This window comes from Oryctolagus cuniculus, chromosome 6, assembly GCF_051225735.1.
Source record: "Oryctolagus cuniculus isolate XC-2025 breed Fujian yellow rabbit chromosome 6, ASM5122573v1, whole genome shotgun sequence".
Classification (NCBI taxonomy): Eukaryota; Metazoa; Chordata; class Mammalia; order Lagomorpha; family Leporidae; genus Oryctolagus; species Oryctolagus cuniculus.
In genome coordinates, this window is record NC_142872.1 from 96,945,403 (window position 1) to 96,959,872 (window position 14,470).

Here is a 14,470-nt window from a genome sequence, read left to right on the forward strand (position 1 = left end):
TCCCAGACCTCTAAAACCTATGCTAATTTCTATTTTTTTTAATATTTATTTTATTTATTTGAAAGACAGAGTTACAGAGAGAGGTAGAGACAGAGAGAGAGGTCTTCCATCTGCTAGTTCACTCCCCAGATAACCGCAATGGCTGGAGCTGGGCTGATCTGAAGCCAGGAGCCAGGAGCTTCTTCCAGTCTCCCACGTGGGTGCAGGGACCCAAGGACTTGGGCCATCTTCTACTGCTTTCCCAGGCCATGGACAGCACAGTAGAGATTGCTAAACAAAGTAACTCCCTGTACCCAAAGCTTCCATGCTGTATGTAACTCTTTTTTCCTGCTGATATAGCCCTTTTTTCCCTTTAAAAACTCTCCTTAACAAAGACTGAGGCCTCACTCCTTTCTCTGCTGTGCTGGTTGGTTGGATGGGGTCCCTGTCGCGGCTTGTACTCTCGAATAAACCTTGCTTTTGCAGTTCGGTGTGATCGACTCTCTGGGGGTCTCTGCGGGGATCTAATGATCTGGGCACAACACAGAGAGCCGGATCGGAAGAGGAGCAGCCAGGACTAGAACCAGTGCCCATATGGGATGCCGGCGCTTTAGGCCAGGGCTTTAACCTGCTGAGCCACAGTGCTGGCCCCTGCTAATTTCTGTTTTCTAACAAGAGTTCTTTGCCTGGGAAAAATCCAGATTTTCCACCTTTTGTCCTGAGTAACAGAATCAATAGTGTGTGTGTGTGTGTGTATGTGTGTGTGTGTGTGTGTGTGTGTGTGTGAGAGAGAGAGAGAGAGAGAGAGAGAGAGAGAATGAGAGAGAGAGACAGAAAGAGAACAAGAGAGAAAATATGAGTTCCTATTTGTTGATTCACTCCCCAAACGCCCCTAGTAGCTGGGACTGGGTCAGGACTAAAGCTGATGGCTAGGAATACAATCCAGATCTCCTGTGTGGGTGGTGGAAACTCAGTTGAGCCATTACTGCTGTCTTTCAGGGTCTGCGTTGGTAGGAAGCTGGAGTTAGGATCTGGAGCCAGGACTTTAACCAGGCACTGTGATGTGAGACATGGGTGGTATAACTACCAGGCTGAAATTCTGCTGCAGGGTTTCTAAGTTTTTACTTTTTTTGACTCTTGGTGGTATATTCTGTTTAATTTTTCACAACTGTCATTTCATAAGCATTTTCTTTCACCTGTGGTCAAGATGTTAACGGTTCACTCTCTAAGTTTTAAATTTAGATTATTATGCTTTATTTTCAGAAGTCTCTATTTGGTTCTTTTCAAGTCTACAGTTTTACTTTTTATAGCTTCCTGTGCCCTGCAGACATCTTTATATTTGTCATTTATATCTTTAAACATGTAAATCATTAAGCATGTTTTATTTATAATTCCAATACCTGAAGCTTTTTCAGGTTTGTTACTACTGGCTCTGCTTTCATTGTGTGTGCTTATAATGTCTTCTTTTCATATGTGCTTGGTAACAATGATTGTGTTCTGGTTATTACATTTGAAAAATTATTTGTGAAACCTTCACCAACCCCTCTCTCAGTTTTAAGTATGTTCCAGGGAGTTGCCTGGAGATTCTTTCAGGTGGATTCTCTTTTTAAGAGAGAGACAGAGAGACAGAGAGAGAGGTCTTCCATTCTCCCCAAATGGCTGTGATGGCCAGAGCTGAGCCAATCCGAAGCCAGGAACCAGGAGCTTCTTCCTGGTCTCCCACACAGGTGCAGGGGCCCAACGTCTTGGGCCATCTTCTACTGCTTTCCCAGGCTGTAGTAGAGAGCTGGATCGGAAGTAGAGCAGCTGGGATTAGAACTGGTGCCCACATTGGGTGCTGGCACTGCAAGCAGTGGCTTTACCTGCTATGCCACAGTGCTGGCCTCTCAGATGGATTCTACATTTAACTTCATGACTTGAAGTTCCCTGGCCCACACAGGTTATACATTCCAGAGATGCAAAGCTGTTCAAGGAGTCTGTGTCAGCAATATTTCTCACTAATTTTTGAACACATGAGCTTTATTAACATATAATAAAATATACAGATCTATAAGTAAACAGTTCTAAATGATATCTTAGTATAGTATTATCTTCTAATCTACTAATAAGGTTTACTCTCATTTCTTTAGACTTTAATTTCCTTCAGTAGTGTTTTTGTTTTATTATAATTTTCTGTATTTCATTTTTTGATAATATAAATTGAATTTAATTTTAGTCTCTAAATGTTTATTGGAGAAAATAGAATTTGTTTTATAGATATTGATCTTTTATTCTATTACTTTATTTTAACTTATTCTATTAACTTTTTTTGTGTACTCTTTAGGATTTTTCTGTAGCCAATCATGTCATTTATAGATAATTAAACCATACTGTATTGATTACTATAGCTTTATTACATATATCTTGAAGTCATATATTCTGTTTTTCTTCCATTTTTAAATAGACTTTATCTTTTAGAGCAGTTTTAGATTCAGAGAAAAACTAAGCAGAACAAAATGCCTGTATACCATTTATCCCCACACAATGCACAGGGTCCCCTACTGTAAACATCCTCCATCAGTTAGAACTGATGAATGTAAATTGACACATCATTGTTAACACATCATTATCACTTAAAGTCTGTAGTTTACAGTAGGCTTCATTCTTTGTGTTGTCCTTTCTTATGGGTTTTGACAAATGTGTAATGACATGTATCTACCATTATAGCATCACACAGAATAACTCACTGCCCTGAAAATCCTCTGGACTCCACCTATTCATTCTCCCCTCCTTGCTAACTCCTGATACAACTGACTTAAAGTCTCTCATAGTTTTGCCTTTTCAAAATATCATGTAATTGGAAGCATATAGATTATAGTCTTTTTAGTTTGGTTTCTTTCTCTTAGTAATATGCATTTGAAGTTCTTCCATATATTTTCATGTCTTGATAACTCATTTCTTTTTTTGCTGAATTCCATTTTCTGCATGCATCAAAGTTTAGTTACTGAAGGACATCTTGGTTGCTTCTAAATTTTGGCAATTATGAATAAAGCTGCTATAAATTTCTTATGCAAGTTTTTGTGTGGACCTAAGTCTTCAATCGTTTGAGTATATACCGAGGAGCATGATTGCTGTATCATGTGCTAGGAGTAGATTTAGGTTTATAATACACTGCCAAAGTATCATCTGAAGTGGCTATATTGCATTACCTCAGCAAAGAATGAGAGTTCCTATTGTTCCACGTCTGGGTCAACATTTAGTGTTGGCAATGTTCTAGATTTTGATCATTCTAATGGGTACGTGGTAGTATCTTGTTGTAATTTATATTTACTTAATGATATGATGTGCATATTTTCATATGCCTACTTGATATTTCTATATCTTCTTTTATGACGTGTCTGTTAAGGTCTTTTGCTTCTTTTTAAGCTGGGTTGTTTGGTTTTCTGTTGAACTTTAGTATTTATTTGTATATTTTGGATAATAGCCCTTTATTAAGTCTTTTACAAATAGTTTCTCTAAGTTTATGACTTGTCTATAATTCTGATTTTCTTTTAATTTTAATCTATATATGTCATTATATTTAAAGTAGATTTCTTTTTTAAGGTTTTATTTATTTATTTGAGAGAGCTCCAAAGAGAGGGAGAGACAGAGAGAAAGGTCTTCCATCCATTGGTTCACTCCCCATATGGCTTCAATGGCCAGAGCTAGGCTGATCCGAAGCCACGAGCCAGGAGCTTCATCTAAGTCTTTCATATGGGTGATATATTTGGATTACTATCTAACATATCTGTTATAATTTTCTATTCATTGCCCTTCTTTTCTTCCCTATTTTTGTCATCTTATACAGTTCTTCATCAGTATAATTAATAACTGAGAGAAACTACTTAGGAACAAAGGAGGTTTATTTCAGCTTGTAGTTTTGGAGGTTCACAAGTGCAAGATTGTGCAGCTCTTTTAGTCTGGGATCTGATGAAGGTGCTGGATTGTAGAATGTATGCAGAGGAAGGATCACAAGGTGAGTCAGGAAGCAGAAACAAAGGGAACTTTTTCCATGTCTGTGTAGCCTCTTATAAAACCATGGTGACTTGATCATGGGGCTCCACCCCAGTAACCTATTCCAATCTAATCACTTCCTTCAGATCCTACCTAAAGACACAGTAATTGGATTAAGTTTCCAATCTTAAGCCCTTAATATTAATCATTAACACAAGATTTTGGATTCCCATCCTTTAACACATGGTCCTTGGGGGACTCCTATACTAACATCAAACTTTGTAGTAGTCGTCCACTCTTTTTCTGCTATTTGGTTGTTTGAGTATCTCATATGATTCTGTTTTCTTTTTTTAAAGCACATCAATCATACTGTACTGCTTCACAAGTATTAACAAGTACCTTATAATAGCAAAATAATTCTAATTCATCCCTTCTTCCCTTTTATCATTGCTGTCATTCATTTCATGTGTACATACACACCACTATACAAAATGAAATAATAATATTTTGAACAAACTATTTGTTATCTGGTAGATCAGTTAAAAACAAGAAAAATAAAGGTTTTTATTGTCTTTTGTTTGTCTCTTCTCTGCTTCTTTTCCTCCCCTCCCCTCCCCTCCCTTCCCTTCCCCTCCCTTCCCTTCCCTTCCCTCCCCTCCCCTCCCCTCCACTTCCCTCCCCTCCCCTTCCCTCCCCTCCCCTCCTCTCCCCTCCCCTCCCCTCGCTTCTCCTCCCCTCCTTTCCCTTCTCCTCCCCTCCCTTCTCCTTCCAGCAGATGGAAGATCTCTCTCCTCTCTGTCTCTCCCTCTCTCGCTGTTAACTCCTCTCTCTCTCCCTCCCTCCCTCCCTCCCTCCCTCTCTCTCCCTTCCTCCCTCCCTCCCTCCCTCCCTTCCTCCCTCCCTCCCTTCTTTCTTTTCTTTCCCTTCTTCCTTTCCTTTCTCCCTTCCTCCCTCCCTCCCTTCCTCCCTCTCGCTGTTAGCTCCTCTTTCTCTCTCTCCCTCCCTCCCTCCCTTCTTTCTTTTCTTTCCCTTCTCCCTTTCCTTCCTCCCTTCCTCCCTTCCTCCCTCCCTTCCTCCCTCCCTCCCCTCTCTTCCCCTCCCTTCCCTTCCATTCCCTTCCCCTCCGTCCCCCTCCCTTCCCCTCCCTTCCCTCCCCTTCCTTCCCCTCCCTTTCCCTCCTTTCCCTTCTTCTCCCCTCCCCTCCCTTCCCCTCCTCTCCCCTCCCTTCCCGTCCTCTCCTCTCCCCTCCCTTCCCCTCTCTTTTCTTTTCAAGATTTGTTTATTTAATTGAAAGGCAGAGTTCCATCTGCTGGTTCACTCCCCAAATGACTGCAATGGCCAGAGCTGGGCCAATCCAACACCAGGAGCTAGGAGCCAGGAGCTTCTTCAGGGTCTCCCAAGTGGCTGTAGCAGCTCAGGCACTTGGCCCATCTTCCATTGCTTTCCCAGTTTCTTTTAGCAGGAATTGGATGTGGAATAGCCAGGACTTGAACCTGTGCCCATATAGGATGCCAACACTGCATAGTATTTGCATGTAAACTACACAATCCTCTCATATTTTAAACAAATCATCTCTAGATTATTTATCTTACTTAATACAATGTAAGTGATATGTAAATAGCTGTTATACTATACTGATTTGAGAATAGGAAAGTTTGTACCTTTGATAAGAAAGTAAGTTTGTACGTATTCAATACAGATGCAGTATTTTTGATAATGTTTTCTATCCATGCTTGATTAAAACTATGGATGTAAATCCCATGAATATAGAGGGCCAATCATATAGATAGATTTATGAGAAGGGATTTATTATGGGAATTGGTTCATACAATTATGGAGTCTGAGAAATCCCATAATATGCTATCTGCAAGCTGTAGAACCTGGAAAATGAGAAATGTAGTTCAGTCTAAGACAAAAGGCTTTACAACCAGAGGGGCCAGTGGTATAACTCTCAGACTAAGGCCAAAGGCCTGAGAAACTTGGCAGCTACTGGTTCAAATAAACCCCGAAGAATCTGAAGCCTGAAGAACCTAGAGTTCTGATGTTAAAGGTAGGAGAAGATAGATGTTCCTGTTCCAGAAGAAAGGGATTATTTGCTTTTCCTTTGCTATTTTTGTTCAGTTCACTCATTCAACTTATTGGATGGTGCCTACACATGAGGTAAGAATAGGTCTTCCATACTCAGCCTACAGATTTAATTCTGTTTCTTTTGGAAACAAATTCACAGTCATATCCAAAAATAATGCTATGCTAGGTTTCTAAATTTTAGAATTCCTCAACCCAGTCAAGTTGACATCTAAAATGGGCCATCACATTGTATGAGGTATGTCCATTAATTTGATATGGTACTCATTTCATAATGCATATCAAAATATCATGTGGTACACTTGAATATATGAAGGGGCTTTAAAAATTCATGGAAATAAAATTAAAAGATGTTTATTTGGTACAAGTATTTTTTGAAACCTATACATTTAAAAATATACATTTTCATGGATTTTTATTTTTTCTCTTTATTTTAATGTTTAATTAATTTTAATAGATTCAATGTAATTTGTAAATACAATTCTAAGAATATAATAATATTCCCTTTCTTCTTCCTTCCCTCTCACTTTTCTTCTTTCTTACTTTCTTTTATTTTTTGTAGTTTTTGGGATAACATATTTTAAATTTACATTACAGTAAAAAGGCTTAATACTTTGCCAAATAAGAAGTTTAACAAGTAGAAAGCAAAAAGACCCTAGTTTAGTGGGAATACAGAGAATGGCAATAAATAATAATTAAGTGGAAAAATGACCATTTCACCCAAATGCAGTAAATTTTAAAATAATCACAGATCATTAAACTATAGTAGTATAACATTCTTAACCATTGGTTTCAGAAAGGTATAAAACAGTGTTTTACCAAACTAATTTATAGCAATACTTATACACACATTTCTTTCATTTTTCTTTCTCTCTCTCTCTCTTTTTTTTTTTTTAAATTTTAGCTCTCACATACCAAGCAGACATGTGGTATTTGTCTTTCTAGGTCCAACTTATTTCACTTGACATGATGTCCTCTAGTGCATCCATTTTGCTGCCAACAGTAGAATTTCATTCTTTTTTACACTTGGATAATATTCCATTGAGTGTTTCTATACCACATTTTCTTTATCTGTTTATCTGATGATGGACATCTTGGTTGATTCCAGATTTTGGCTATTATGAACAGTGCTGCTGTGAACATGGTGGTGTAGGTATCTCTTTGATATACTGTGTTCAAGTCTTTGAGGTATGTATCCAGTAGTGGGATTGCTGGATCATATGGCATTCTATTTCTAGTTTTTAAGAAATCTTGATACTGTTTTCTACAGTGGCTGCACTAATTTACATCTCCACCAACAGTGTATATGTGTTCCCTTTTGTCCACATCCTCACCAGCATTTGTTATTCTCTCTGTTGTGAATTTTAGGGGTGAGGTGATATCTCATTGTGGTTTTGGTTTGCATTTCCCTGATGGCTAGTGATGTTGAACATTTTTTCATATATTTGTATTTCTTCTTTTGAGAACTGTCTGTTAAAAGTCTTTTGCTCATTTCTCAACTGGACTGGTTGCTTTTTGTTGACTTTTTTTGTTCATGGCAATCCAAATTTAATGAACTGATGCTACGTTATAAAAAATTAATTAATTAAGGCTCTTAGTTTACATTTGGCCACTTCAAAGTAGTTGTAACATTAGGTTGGTCAATTTAAACTGTGGCTCCCTGTTGGATAGACACACAATCTTTACACCCAAACGTTAATGCATACAAAGCAACAAGGCATTGTTAAATTAAACAGCAATAATTACTGCAAATTAGGCCTTGTGACCAACTACACATGATTAAAATCACTTCCCACATTCACATCCACAATACTCCTCCACCATTTAACATTTCAACCAAAACGTTACACATGTGAAACAGTCTAACGGGCAAAAGTACTAAACCTCTATATTTGGTATTGCAAATACACTTATGCATGAGCAAGCAAGGAATTCACATTGAGAATCTACAGATGCAGAAACCTAAATGCTTTATAAAAACTGTTAAATCATAAAAAATTGTCTGAAAATATGCACTTCTTGTTGTAGACACCCACTGTACACACAGCTATAAACATTCCCTATGTAAACATAAAGGAAACATATAATAAGGGCTGGCGCCGTGGCTCAATAGGCTAATCCTCCGCCTGTGGCGCTGGCACACTGGTTCTAGTCCTGGTAGGGTGCCGGATTCTGTCCCGGTTGCCCCTCTTTCAGGCCAGCTCTCTGCTGTGGCCCGGAAGTGCAGTGGAGGATGGCCCAAGTGCTTGGGCCCTGCATCCACATGGGAGACCAGGAGAAGCACCTGGCTCCTGGCTCTGGATCAGCGCAATGCGCCGGCCATTGGAGGGTGAACCAACGGCAAAAAAAGGAAGACCTTTCTCTCTGTCTCTCTCACTGTCCACTTTGCCTGTCAAAAAAAAAAAAAAAAAAAAAAGAAACATATAATAAGGAGATTTGAAATTTCTGGACTTTTCCTTCCGAACAGATATTAAAGGCAACGTCTTTAAGATATACTCAAAGGACTATCATATTTTAAAGACAAGATCATTGTCTCCACAAGTTTTTTAAAAATTGAAAAAACTATATAGCTGTGTTAATGCATTTATTTTGTACAGTACAATGGTAATGACTTTGAATTTCTTTAAAAAATTATAATAAACAGCAAGTATCAAAGAAGTGAAGGATTTACATTATTTTAGGATTTACATTACTATACTCTCCAATACAAAGTATGGGGTGTGGTTAAGTATACAGTACACCATTTTCATACATGCACAACATTGGTGGATGAAGAATGTTTCTTAGCAGTAATACTGGATATAGTCTCTGTTTTACCAGCTGCATACTCTAGAGGTATTATATAAGTAAAAATCTCTCTTGTGATGCTGTAAAGTGATTAGAATGTGTAAACTGATAGAGTAGCTTTTATCCACCTTTTAAAGTGTACCACCACAGGAAAGTCCATTTAAGATGCTGGTAAATTTTAACAAAGTTGGAATGCTGGCACTGTTGAATTGGGCAACAGTTCTTCAGACATGGCTCACAGCTACAGCACATTTAGTATATTAAAGCAGATGACATGATGACTTTTTGTGGGCCTTCCCAAGCACTGGAGTTTTTCTGTTAATTTGCCACACTATGTCATAAAAAATCTCATTAACATTTATTTTTGATTTTGCAGAAGATTCTAAGAATGCACAGATGTTCCATTGTCTTGCTAGATTTTGACCTTGTTCATTTCCTACAACTCTTTTATCTTCCAAATCCCAGTTATTACCAACCAGAATCATTGTAACATCATCAGTGTCTTTTAACTCAAAGATTCTGTGTTTTCAGATCATGTAAATCGTTAAATGTGGACTGTGCTGTGATGGAATAAACTAATGAAAAGCCTTGTCCATGTTTCATGTACAAATCTCCCATTGCTATAAATTGTTCCATTCTTGCATTACCCAAAATTTCAAGCATATACTGTTGGGCATCTACTTCAATTTGCTTTCTGTAAGAATCTTCTATCATAGGATCATATTTTTCAACAAAAATTCCTTGAACAAAATGTACAGTCAGAGCAGACTTTCCAACACTTCCTGAGCAAGAACAACTAGTTTATATTCACTCATGATGCAAACTTGTTAAAATATATTATTTCTCACGCTGTCACCAGGTCCTCGCAACCGGCATCGCCCCGCACTGCCTCTGGGTTCCTGCTCCCAGTGCCATGGTGGTACTACAGCTGCCGCCCTTGCCACCACTCTGGCTCGAAATTTTAAAGTTGCTGATATATTTGGTATATTCATTTTTTGTTATGTAGGTGGTTTGTAAATATTTTTCCCATTCTATTAGATGTCTCTTCACTCTGTTGATTGTTTCCCTTGTGCAAAAGCTTCTAAATTTGATACAGTCTCATTTATTTAGTTTTGCTTTTGTTGCCTATGCTTTGGAGGTCTTATCTAAGAAGTCATCCCCTACACCAAAAATCTTGGAGTGTTCCCCCTACATTTTCTTCCAGCAACTTCAGAGTCTCAGGTCTTAAATTTAGGTCTTTGATCCATCTTGAGTTAATTTTTGTATATGGTGAGAAGTATGGATCTAATTTAATTCTTCTACATCTTTAAATCAAGTTTTGTCAGCACTATCTGTTGAAGAGACTGTCCTTACTCTAGTGTATGGTCTGAGCACTTTTGTAAAAAATCAGTTGGCTATATGTATGTGAATTAATTTCTGGACCCTCTATTCTGTTCCATGCTTAATTACTTTAGCTTTATAGTATGTTTTGAAGTCAGGTATTGTGATGCCTCCAGTTGATTTTTCTTGTTCAGGATTGCTTTGGATATTCTGCATCTTTTGTGATTCCAAATGAATTTTAGAATTGATTTTTCTAGTTCTGTAAAGAATGTCGTTGATATTTTGATTGGTATTGCACTGAATCTGTAGATTGCTTTTGGTAATAAAGACATTTTAATGATATTAATTCTTCCAATCCTTAAGCAAGAAGTTAACTTTCCATTTTTTGGGTCTTTGATGATTTCTTTCATCAATGTGTGATAATTTTCATTGTGGAGATCTTTCACTTCTTTGGTTAAATTTAAATATTTGATTTTTTTGGTGGCTATTGTGAATGAGATTTCTTTCCCGATTTCACTTTCTGTGAGTTCATTAGCATACAAAATGCTACTTTTTTTGTATGTTTACTTTGTAACCTGAAACTTTACTGAATTGGTTTATCATTTCTAGTAGCTTTTTGGTGGAGTGTTTAGATTTTTCCATGTACAACATCATGCCATCTGCAAACATGGGTAATTTGAATTCCTCTTTTCCAATTTTTTCTTTCTTCTTCTAATTGCTCTAGCTACAACTTCTAGAACTATATTGAATAAGAGTGGCAAAAGTGAATATCCTTGTCTTATTCCAGATCTGAGGAGAAATGCTTTCAGCTTTTCCCCATGCAATATGATATTGGCTATTGGTTTGTCATGTATAGCCTTTATAATTTTGATGAATGTTCCTTCTATGGCTACTTTGTGGAGGGTTTTTATCATGAAGGTTGTTGAATCTTATCAAATGCTTTCTCTGCATCTATTAAGATGACCATATGGTTTTTGTTCTTCATTCTATTAATGTGATTTATGATGTTTACTAATTTGTGAATGTTGAACCACCCTTGCATTTCTGAGATGACTCTCACTTGGTCATGATGTATGATCTTTTTGATGTGGTTTTGGATTTAATTTGCTAGTATGTAGTTTTCTTTTTGTGTCGTGTCTTTGGTTTTGCTATCAAAATGATATTGGCCTCATAAAAAGAGTTTGGCAGAGCTCCATCCTGATCAATATTTTGGAATACTTTGAAGAGTATTGGAGTTACTTCCTCTTTGAATGCTTTGTAGATTTCAATAGTAAAGCCTCAGGTCTTGGACTTTTCCTTCATAGAAGACTTTTGGTTACTGCTTCAATCTCATTGCTTGTTATGGGTCTGTTTAGGTTGTCTGGATCTTCCTGATTTAATCTTTGTTATATGAATCCAGGAATTTTTCCATGTATTTGAGGTTTCCCAATTAATCAGCATAAAATTCTTCATAGTAGTTTCTTATGATCCTTTGTATTTCAGTGGTATTGTTTGTAATATCTTCTTTTTCAACAATAATTTCATTTATTTAAGTTTTCTCTCTTTTTTTCTTTGCTAGTCTGGCTAGAGATTTATCTATTTTGTTAATCTTCTCAAAAAACCAACTTTTTATTTCTTTTTATTTTGTTGATTTTTTTTTTTAAATTTCAGTTTCATTTAGTTCTGCTCTGATCCTTATTAGTTCCTCCTGCTGATTTTGGTTTTGATTTGTTCTTGTTTTTCCAAGTCTTCAACATGCATCATTATATATTTTTTTAAAGATTTATTTATTTATTTGAAAATCAGAGTTCCACAGAGGAGAGGCAGAGAGAGAGACAGACAGATAGACTGACAGACAGACAGAGGTCTTCCATCCGATGGTTCACTCCCCAATTGGCCGCAATGCCCAGAGCTGTTCTGGTCCAAAGCCAGGAGCAAGGAGCTTCTTCAGGGTCTCCCACGTGGGTGCAGGGGCCCAAGGACTTGGGCCATCTTCCATTGCTTTGACAGGCCATAGCAGAGAGCTGGATTGGAAGGGGAGCAGCCAGGACTGGAACCAGCACCCATAGGGATGCCGGCGCTTCAGGCCAAGGCTTTAACTTACTGCCCCACAGTGCCAGCCCCGCATTATTATATTTTTAATCTGAGACATTTCTCTTTTTTAATGTAAACACTTAATGTTGTAAACTTCCCTCTTAACTCTGCTTTCACAGTATTGCAAAGGTTTTGATATATTATGTGTTCATTTTTGTTTACTTCAAGAAAGTTTTTGATTTCCTTTTTAATTTCTTCAGTGGCCCATTGATCAGTCTGTAGCATTTTGTTTAATTTCCAAGTATGTATGCATATTCTATTATTATTCTTGTTGATTTCCGGTTTTATTCCTTTATGATTTGAGAAGATACATAGTATGGTTTCAGTCTCTTTAAATTTGCTGAGACTTGATTTGTGGCCTTACATGTGGTCTATTCCAGAAAATGTTCCATGGGCTGATGAAAAGAATGTCTATTTGGAAGCTGTTTGGTGAAATGTCGTGTAAATGCCTATTAGGTCCATTTGTTTGGTAATATGTTTCAGCTCCAATGTGTCTTTATTGATTTTCTGTCTGGATGACCTGTCCATTGATGACAGTGGGCTGTTAAAGTTACCTACTATTATTGTATTGGGATCTCTCTCCTTTTAGGGAAATAGTATTTGTTACATATATCTGGGTGGTCTTGTGTTGAGTGCATTATATTTATGATTGGTATGTCTTCTTGCTAAATGGAACCTTTTATCAATATATAATGTCATTTTTCTCTTTTTAAAGTTTTTGATTTAAAGTCTGTTTTATCTGATACCAGGATAAAGCTATGACTGCTTGCTTTTGATTTCTGTTTACCTGATATATCTTTCCCAATCCTTCATTTTCAGTCTGTGTATATCTTTGTTTGTGAAGTGAATTTCTTGTAGGCAGCATATAGTGGGGTCCTTGTTAATTATCCATTAATCCAGTCTAAGTCTTTTGGTTTGTGAATTTAGTAAATTTACATTCAAGGTAGTTTTGATAGATAAGAACTAAGACCTGTCATTTTGTTGATTGGATAATGATTCTATCTGCTCTGTCACTGAATTTGATGTTGACATGTGTTTAATGTTTACTTCTGATGCAGGACACCCTTTAGAATTTCTTGTAAGTCTGGTCTGGTGGTGGTGAATTCTCTGTTTTTCCTTATCTGGAAAATATTTTATTTCTCCTTTGTGTATGTATATATATATAATATATATAATTTTATTTAAGGAATGCAAATTTTATTCATTTCATACATACAAATTTAGGAAGATAATGATTCTTCCTTCCCACCCTTCTTCCTTCCTCTCTTATTCCCATTTCTTGAGCTTGTTATAGATTCTGGATATTAAACCTTTACCAATTGCATAGTATACAAATATTTTCTCCCATTCTATCGGTTGCCTCTTCACTTTGCTGAACGTTTCTTTTTCAGTACAGAAGCTTCTCAGATTGATGTAATTACATTTGTCAAGTTTGGCTTTGATTGCCTGTGCTTCTGAGGTCTTTTTCAAGAAGTCTTTGCATATGCCAATGTTTTTTAGGGTTTCCTCAATAATCTCTTGCAATTTGATGGTATCTGGTCATAGACTTCAGTCTTTGATCTATTGTGAGTGGATTTTTCCGTAAGTTGTAAGGTAGGAAGTTTCATACTTCCACATGTGAGACCCAGTTTTCCCAGAACCATTTGTTGAAGAGACTGTCCTTGCTTCAGGAATTGATTTTAGCTCCTTTGTCAAAGAGAAGTTTATTGTAGATGTGTTGATTGATTTCTGGAGTTCCTATTGTGTCCCATTGGTCTATATGTCTATTCTTTTGTGTGACTATCAGGCTGTTTCGATTATAACTGCTCTGTAGTATGTCTTAAAATTTGGTATTGTTATGCCTCTAGCTTTTTCCTGCTATGCCACAGTGCTTGACCTGGAAGTTTTTTTCTTTTAAAATTTTGACTGTATCATCCCAGTCTCTTCTGCCATGTAAGGTTTCTACTGAGAAGTCTGATGTTAATCTAATTGGTTTTCCTTTATATATAACTTGATGCTTTTCTCTTACTGTCTTTAGGGTTCTTTCCTTATCTTTAACTTTTGACAGTTTATGACGGTATAACTTAGAAAAGGCCTTTTTTGGTTGAGTCTGCTTAGGGTTCTTTGAGTTTCTTATATCTGAATGTCAGTGTCTTTTTCAAGACCTGGGGAATTTTCAGCTATTATTTCATTTAGCAGGTTCTCAATGCCCTTTTTCTTTTCTTCTCCTTCAGGAGTACCTATAATACAAATGATATCCCATATTTCATGTAGA

General features: G+C 37.0%; 1 protein-coding gene and 1 pseudogene across 4 annotated transcripts in view; one reads left to right on the top strand and one right to left on the bottom strand.

Moving 5' to 3' along the window:
• XKR9 (XK related 9) overlaps nt 1–14,470 on the top strand; it is a 67,061-nt gene that overhangs the window by 8,443 nt on the left and 44,148 nt on the right. The window lies entirely within an intron of this gene.
• On the bottom strand, nt 9,084–9,638 carry LOC149126237 (ras-related protein Rap-1b pseudogene; annotated as a pseudogene).